Source organism: Frieseomelitta varia, unplaced genomic scaffold (assembly GCF_011392965.1).
Source record: "Frieseomelitta varia isolate USP_RPSP 00005682 unplaced genomic scaffold, Fvar_1.2 scaffold_316, whole genome shotgun sequence".
Taxonomy (NCBI): domain Eukaryota; kingdom Metazoa; phylum Arthropoda; class Insecta; order Hymenoptera; family Apidae; genus Frieseomelitta; species Frieseomelitta varia.
This window is the reverse complement of record NW_025110053.1, coordinates 20,608-28,775: the sequence shown is the minus strand read 5'-3', so window position 1 is coordinate 28,775 and position 8,168 is coordinate 20,608.

Below are 8,168 nucleotides of genomic sequence, written 5' to 3'. Positions count from 1 at the left end.
ACAATGGAAGTCTCAACGTTCGTGGCAAGAGGTTCCTCTCTAGAGAAACGACGCGATGCTTATTCTTTTCGGAAGTGGCGCGTATCGGAGCAATATTCGCGCGGAGGATGATTATTCGTATATGTATATATATATATATATATATATATATTACCGTTGGAAATAAACGGGTCCAATTTATTATCGTCGGAGGAGAGGGGACGCTGAGGAGCCACTCAGTCGGATTAATTTATTAGCGGGCGGTGTTTGAATATTCACGAAGTAGGACGAAAAACGCTCGAGAGAAAGAGAAAGAGAAAGAGAAAGAGAGAGAGAGAGAGAAACTTGGTGGCTCTCCGGGAGAGATACCTCGATATCTCGGCCCGGTGCACACGGCTCGCCGCAGGCAAATTCAAATTAAATCGTAGCACGGCCATGCGCCTGCGAAACCGGGCAAGGAAACGAACGTTCCGTTAACGCGGGCAAACGATGATTACGAATGTTTGACGATTTATTAATAAATAGACGAAGCCGGAGTGGTAGCCGGATATAAAGCTGGGGGCTTTGTGCGAAATGGAATTTCCTCGCGGGCTGTTTGCCGAGGGAGAAACCTTCGACCTTCGGCGATCATCGGGAGAGATTTCTTATTTTACCGCAAATTTACATAATAATTTAGTAAATTGGCAACTGGACCGCGTACTTTTTGTGGACGGTTCGTTCGATTCGTTTCAAAATTTACGATCCACATTTGCTTGAACTAAATTTTCTGAAATTATTTAATTAATGTCACTGCTATAGTAATATTCATTACTCGTTACGTCACTCGCACTCTGAGCAATTTTGCGCAATTCTGTGCAATCGTAATGCTTGCAATACTTGGTGGAACGATACAATCCGCACGAGAAAGTATCGCAGGCGAGTTTCTTTGGAGTTTCTTCCCTTTCGTTTCCTTCAGAAAGATTAAATTGAAAAGTAGAATTTAATAATATACACGTGCGCGCTGATTGAATTTGCAAATGGAATGTTGCAGCATTAATGGAAACTAAGTGTTGAATATAATATTAATTTAATGTATATTTCAAATTTCAAATTTTATATATTATTATTATTTAATTTAATGTATATCAGCATATTTCAAATTTTATATATTTATAATCATTGTTACATCATTCGTAACTGTATTGTATCATTTATAATTTCTTATCACATCGATTTGTAATTTCATACACATCGTATGATACGTTTCACAAATTTTTTCCCACCATAAAATAAATGAACAGAATATATTCTAACAATGCCAATCGTCGCAAAATAAAGTGATCGTTTCTTCAAATGAAATTTGCTTTCATAGGAAAATACAGGCACAAATAATTTAGTTGATCAAGAATGTGTAACTGTTTAAAAAAAATATTTGAATAGAAGAAAGAGAATGTGATGTAGTTTGTGAAATTTATGTTCGTACCTAACACATCCCATTTACTTCCGATATTCGCTAATACACGATTTATATTCATCGATACGAAAGAAATCGGCGAGGTAAATTGATTTTAGGCTGTTTTCCTCCATCCATTTAAATAACAACATTATACACGCTCGAAATTCGAAAATTTTGCACAATTCAATCAAATCGCATATCTATCATCGTAGCATCGATAATTTCCATTTGAATATCCATAGTATTTTTATTTGATTGCTTATTAGTATCGTTTTATCATACGTATTGTAAAGAATCAAATTCGTTGAATTTCCTTTTCAAGATATATTTAATAATTATCGATAAAGTATCATTTCATGATATACTTAATCGAGAAAATAATAACTTCGTTTCAAAACGAACTGCGAAATTATTAATTACGATTCTTTAAATAAATTTTTAACTACCGATGTTATAAAGTTGAACGCAGAAAATGAAAATCTTTGTACGTAGAAGATTTTATTTTAATCTGTCAGATTTTAATAAATGATTATGAGTGAAATTGTATGTTCAATATACTTCGTGATATATGTAGTTATTGAAATGACGATAATTTGTAAATTATGACATAATTTGAATATTAATAATAATAATATAATATATATTATAGTAATAATAATAATATAAATATATATAAATATGTAATATTTATATTATATAAATTATTATATATAATATTATAATAATAACAAATATATAATAATAATATTATAATAATAATATAAATATATAATAATAATTTGAATTAATTATGAATATTATACGTAAAGAAACAAATTTTATTTCAAATTACAATATTTATAAAAATAGAGAAGAACGTCATTGGAAGAAAGGAGAGTATGTTAATTATGCGAAATCAGAAAGCTATTGGTGATAGATAATATCCAGAACTTTATGAGAAAGCTTCTAGCATAAAAAAACACGAGTAGATAACTGTCTCTTATGACTCAACTATGTCTCAAAGTTATTGAAAACCAATTTTTAATTCAACTCCTTTCTGAATGATAATTGATGACACTTTCTTATCAGTGCATTGAAATATTCCTAATTGAGGGAAATTGAAACATTCGTGCCATTCAACTGTGTCATTCAGTATTCTATTTGTAATTATTTATAATGTCAAAGCTAATTTATTAATATTATACTACTTTTTAGTTGTTATATTTCTAAGTATCTATATTATAGTATATTAAAATATTATACTACTTTTCAGTTGTTATATTTTAAGTATCTCCGGATATTTTACATTACAAAAAAGACACATGATCGATAGTTTAATTTGATGGACTCGGGGAATCAGTATTTCAACTGCACTTTTCGTTTCAGTTCACAAAATGGTTGCAACAGTTCAACCAGCGTTACAAAAAAGTGTTACATACATAAGTAATAATGTGCACGGTGCTAAACTAACACTAAATTTGCCAACAGAAGTTAAATTATTATATAATGTAAAATATTTTTCGAGAAGTGAAATTTTTTTATTATTTTCATTCATTTTTAAGGCGAAAGATATACCGTGCAGAATCCAGATACTGTGCTTTTGAAGGCAGTAAAACGCTTCCAAATAGAAATAATATCAATTGTCGTTCGAACACTGGATATCTGTCATGTCGAAATTTCATGAAAGTATTTTGCGACGCGCAGAACGTTTCGGATTAAAATATTGCGAATTTTAAAATCGCATAAAGGTATTAAACGTGACACGCGTCGCGTGAACGATAAATTTTTTACTCTGCAGAACAACGCTTCATTTTTACAACGTTCTCACCGTGCAATAAAAAGCAAGAAATGTGCTCGCCTAGCACATAATATATTTACACTGCAATTGAATTAATTTGCTAAAATTTGCTTCGTTAATTTGTAATTGTAATCGTAATTTTCCAATTTGCCATTAAATCGTTTAAAAAAAGGAAACCAAGCGATTCTGCAAAGATTCGCCCTTTAATTCGACTGAAATAATTGAATTGCAGTTGTACGATTTAATTTTTTAAATCGAACGAAATATAATTCGCGACGATAACTTTTCATCGATTAATTTCCATTTGTCCTTTGTCCGGCATTTCCACCAATTGCAACTTGAATCATTTTTAAAAGCCAAACAATTTTACAAAATCCATCTGTGATTAAATTCTCGATCGTGCAATTTAGTATTTTTTTTTTTTTTTATCAAAATTATATTAAATGTTAAATATTAAATATTAAAATCAAGCGAAATGTAACTGGACGATCTGTCTTTTGTCCTACAGTATTCAAAACTAAAAATTTCGACTATAGATTTTTATGTACTGTGACACTTGTATATAATGTAGTCAATCTTATATTAAGTAACATCGTTAATTTTAATACTGATCGCAATACAAATTGAAGTATCGTGTAAATTTCCAAATTTCCTTTTTCTTCGCGTTCTCTAAAAATCATTCTCATTCGATGAATTTCAATTTTCCTCTTCGATCCACTCGAATCATTTCCACAACGCGAATCAATTTCACCGCTGACAACATGTTTTCATCGTTTTCTACTTCTGAACTTTATTTTTCATTCACTCTCTGTGCATTAAAACAATTACCGATCATTCTCGTCTCTCGTTCCCATTATTTTTTGTACAAATAGTACAATAATTTAACTCTGGATTAACTGTCTGTTAAATGCACGGCTGCTTTTTGCCATTCTGTTCCGTTCTCTATGTTATTACCGAGAGAATTAATCACAGAGTATTTAACTGACAATGAAACGAAACGCGCGCTTTATTACTAAAAAAAAATAGAGCGTAGTTCTCGTTTCATTTCTATAAAATTTCATAATCTACGTCTATATATATATATATCGTAACGCGTAAATTTATTCGACGCTTGATTGCACATTAGTCGCGAGGAACAAAAATTCCCGAAAGTAAATTGGTGAAACAATGTCAAGCGAAAATTCAACAACAAAGATCTGCCAAGGGAAACTTCTCGGATTTTCCGCTAAAGAGCAAATCTCGTCGCCTCATTAGAAAGGGTGAATTCCAATCTGTGTCTACGAACCGTTCCACCGCATTTCCCTTTCTTCATTATTCTTTAAACCCCCGGTTACTTTGAATTCAAGAGTATTAAAAAAGAAATGAAACGAAATGAAGCGTCACGTGTAAGAAATTTTCATCTGAGATTCCTTTGAGAGAGGAGTCACTTCGCGAGATTCTTTCATGCACGTCGTGTAACTTTAATATATGGCGGATGGTAGAACGATCAGTGACGTTGCACATCTTCAGGAAACAAAATAATAATTCCAGAGGAACGAATTGCCGGGTAATTTAGTAAATTATTAAACAGTTGTAAAATCGTAAACCTTTCTTTCTTTTCTTCTTCTACTAATATCAATCAGTGATTAAACGAAAGTGTGTCAAATTTTCTTTCTCCGCACAGTCGTAATCATAGAAGCGGGGAATTTTGAAGAAGCAATCGTTCCTTGAATTTCTCGAGATACGTTCCCCGTTGCAAGTTTCAGATTATCTCCCCTCCCTTCGAATTCTCCCTCTAAACTTAATTTACAGTAATCGAAAACCTCTATTCACCTTCGTTAACAATCTCCAAGTTATCCAACAGCCTGCTTCAAACCATTTCACATCACCGAACTTTCACTCCACTCCACACTAATTCAAGAAGACGACGACGACGAAGAAGAAGAAGAAGAAGAAAGGAAGAGAAGAGAAGAGGATCTCTCTCCTCTTTCGAATTTTTCAGTACGACGATGCACACGGTGGGCACGGTTACACACACACACAAATACACACGGGCACACGCACCGAATCAATCACCACAGGGGAGAATTCTCGGCCACACACACGCACGCACGCACACACACATACGCGCGCGCGCGCTCGCGCGCGAGCGCGAAGGGACGCACGTGTCTGGCGGCTTCCGGCGCGCGTCCGACTCGGTTTCCGGAGCGCGTTTGGCAAATTTGGCGAGAGGAGCCGCGCCGACGGCCGACGATCTACTGAGGCGACGTTATCTCGCCGTTATACTACTAGCCTACTGGCCCTCATTCCTCGCGGCCCTCCCCCGCCGTCCAACCCTGATCGCGGTCCTCCGGTTCGGCATAGGCGCCTCTCACCCTTTGCTGTACGCAGGCGTCGCGACGCCGCGGACCGGCCCACCGTCGGCGTCGCGAACACCTGTTCGTCCTGCCGTTTTCGTTCCAACACTTTCGTTCATGTGTGCCTTCGGAACGAAATAGCAACGTAAAGCCTCCTTCCCGCGAAGTGTTTTCGCTGGTTTTTTTTCTTTTTTCTTTTTTTTTTGAGAAACGAGCCGTGCCAGCCACTGAGAGAATGTTTGCTTTGAACGTCCACCCACTCTTCTTCCTAGTCGTGAGCTTAAGTTCGTTCGCGTAAGAGGAGTTCAGGCGCAGACGAGATTCAACCGATCTGGTGTTGACCGAGAGAACTGTTTGGCTCAACTAAAATGGAGTTCAACTGTGTTGAGTTTATATTGAAACGTGTTCTATTAGCTGTGAGAATCGACTTTCTGTTTGAGTCGTCCTGTCGTCGTCGTTTGCTATACCGTTTCGAAATTAATGAGAAATCAATGCACGCGTCACGACTGTACGATTCGCGAAACGAAAAGTGAATCACTCCGCCAAACGGTCGATCCGTTTCGTTTTATCTCGGCATTTTGTTAAAATTTAATGTCACGGTCCCGCTTGCCGTCGACTGCGACTTTCGTTCATTTTTGGAAAATTTTGGACAACTGCAGATGGAATAAGACAAGTCGAGTGAATTTTCAGCACAATAGAGTGAGAAATAATGAACATTATATTGGAGATTAATTAATTAAAAATTTCAATAGAAGAGAATTAGTCGACGAAAATTGAAGGAAGAGGAAATTATTTCTGTAAATTGCGAAACACGTGATCGTTTCCCTCTCGAAGGACGAAAATTACAGAACCTGTTACAATCTGTAACACTAGCCTAACAGTCAGAGTATTCAACATAGCCAGTTCATAATTTTCCACAAAAATTTTGTAAAGAAATATTAAAGAAATATTCAAACGAAATTTCTTTAATTTTATAAAGAAATATTAATTTTAATATTGAAGGTAAAACAATGAAATTCAATTCAAGAAAGTGTAATAAAATCCACTGAACCTGTAACACTAGCCTAACAGCCAGAGTATTCAACATAACCAGTCCATAATTTTCCACGAAAATTTTATAAAGAAATATTAAAGAAATATTCAAACGAAATTTCTTTAATTTTATAAAGAAATATTCATTAATTTTAATACTGAAGGTAAAACAATGAAATTCAATTCAAGAAAGTGTAATAAAATCCACTGAACCTGTAACACTAGTCTAACAGCCAGAGTACTCAAAATGACCAGTCCATAATTTTTCACAAAAATTTTATAATATATCTGCAACACTTCATTTTGAGAAAATTCAATAATTTTAATACTGAAGGTAAAACAATGAAATTCAATTCAAGAAAGTGTAATAAAATCCACTGAATCTGTAACACTAGCCTAACAGCCAGAGTACTCAAAATAACCAGTCTATAATTTTTCACAAAAATTTTATAATATATCTGCAACACTTAATTTTGAGAAAATTCAATAATTTTAATACTGAAGGGAAAACAATGAAATTCAATTCAAGAAAGTGTAATAAAATCCACTGAACCTGTAACACTAGCCTAACAGCCAGAGTACTCAAAATGACCAGTCCATAATTTTTCACAAAAATTTTATAATATATCCGCAACACTTAATTTTGAGAAAGTTCAATAATTTTAATACTGAAAATAAAACAATGAAATTCAATTCAAGAAAGTGTAATAAAATCCACTGAACCTGTAACACTAGCCTAACAGCCAGTGTACTCAAAATAACCAGTCTATAATTTTCCATGAAAATTTTATAATGTATCAGTTATACAATAAATATAATAAATATAATAAACATAATATATTATAATAAATATAATAAATGTAATATAATAAATATAATAAATATAACAAATATAATATATTTTATAATATAACAGTGAATTTTGAGAAAATTCAACAAATTTAATATCGAAAGTAAAACAATGAAATGTAATAAAATTCGTGGTCATAAACAAAAACTTGTACTCTTTACTCTACACACGAAATGTATCGTGTATCAGGAACTTTTTCTTATTACTTCACCAAGTATTCTGTACTCGTTTCTTTGACGTCAGAGTCAAATTTCGCACTTTTCGCAGTCTGGGGGTAGCTGTGGCGGTGCTATCTGGGATTCAAAGGTGAAGATTCAAGGGTGAAGGAGAAACGGGAGGACCCCGTTTTCGGGTGACCGTTTCTGGGTCGAGGTCTGCGAAGTTTTGGGCGGGCACGAGGTGAGGAAGAAGGATGATCTTGTTAAGGTGGTCTGTTGTCGCGTTGCATACTAAGAATATGTATCACGCTAGAAAATTGGACAGTATTACGTGGGACGAACGTAATCTGGTTAGGATACGATACCCACTGAGAAGGATTCTGAAGGTCAACTGTCATAATTAACTATAAAATATCGCCCATTCTCTGGTATCGCTTTTTCTTTCTTCCCACGAAATTATTTGCAGCTTGGAATTTAAAGAACGTCCGTTTATTTCCTCGAATCGTTTGAAACTGATTTTTTTAAATATAATAAACTACGAGGATCTTGTAATTATTCCGAAAGTTGATCGATATTTTGTCGTGTTACTGTAGTAATGTTA